We start from the raw sequence: 1,051 nt of genomic DNA, 5'->3' as shown, positions 1-1,051 counted from the left end.
GCAATATTTCGTCTGCTATTTAACATCACGTGCGACAGCGACTCTCCAGAGACAACGGCTCGCAGAGAGTGCGTAGAGAAGCATGGGTCGGTGGAGCTATAAGAATCGGCTACACAATGCAGCTTAAAGTTCGCCCGCAAAACCTAATACAATGTTCTATTATCATAATGATTGCAGCTTTGATGGAGCGCCCGGTGCGCGTCAACTGTATAAACACGACGGATGAATGACGTTCATGCATGCATGCTTTGTTTTCGTGCATATAGTATGCGTTATGATAATGATAAATAATTAAAGTGCTAGCGCGATCATCGTGCGCGTTCTGTTGAGTTTATTTGAAGCGTGTTAGGGAAATTCGTCGACGAAATCCCATTTAAATACAAAATATAACAATATTATATAATTAATATATTTAATTTATTATGTATAATTATTCAATGCAATTCATAGATGATCCCACACGTTCTAAGGTGATTTTTATGTAAATTTAAAAAATACTTGACATGTGTTAACTTTGATTTAAGTACTTAAGCTAAACTATACAGAAAACGTCAGGAAAATCACAATGAGGTCAAGATGAGAATGTATAATTTCAATATAATTATTAAAAAATTACTTTAGCCCGCCTGAAACTCGCCGTCATATTGTTAACCTGCCACTGAGAGACCGATATTATAGAGCATTACTCGACTGGTTCTTACATTATGGGTGATTAGACACCCCATATTAACAGTTTACGCTTGTAACCGCCGATTTCATGCCACTGGTCCGATTGCGAGAGAAGATTCTTGTATACTTTGGAGATTCATAGTCAAATACACGCACAGGCGCATAACACACACAGATGCGTAACGCACACACAAACGCACACGTACACGCACACGCACACACGCACGCGCACGCATACGAACACGCACACGCACACGCACGTGTACACGCACCCGCACACGCACACGCACACGCACACGCACACGCACACGCACACGCACATGCACACGCACACGCACACGCACACGCACACGCACACGCACACGCACACGCACACGCACAC

Source organism: Priapulus caudatus, unplaced genomic scaffold (assembly GCF_000485595.1).
Source record: "Priapulus caudatus unplaced genomic scaffold, Priapulus_caudatus-5.0.1 Scaffold140, whole genome shotgun sequence".
Lineage (NCBI taxonomy): Eukaryota > Metazoa > Priapulida > Priapulimorpha > Priapulimorphida > Priapulidae > Priapulus > Priapulus caudatus.
Note: the sequence above shows the minus strand (reverse complement) of the source record.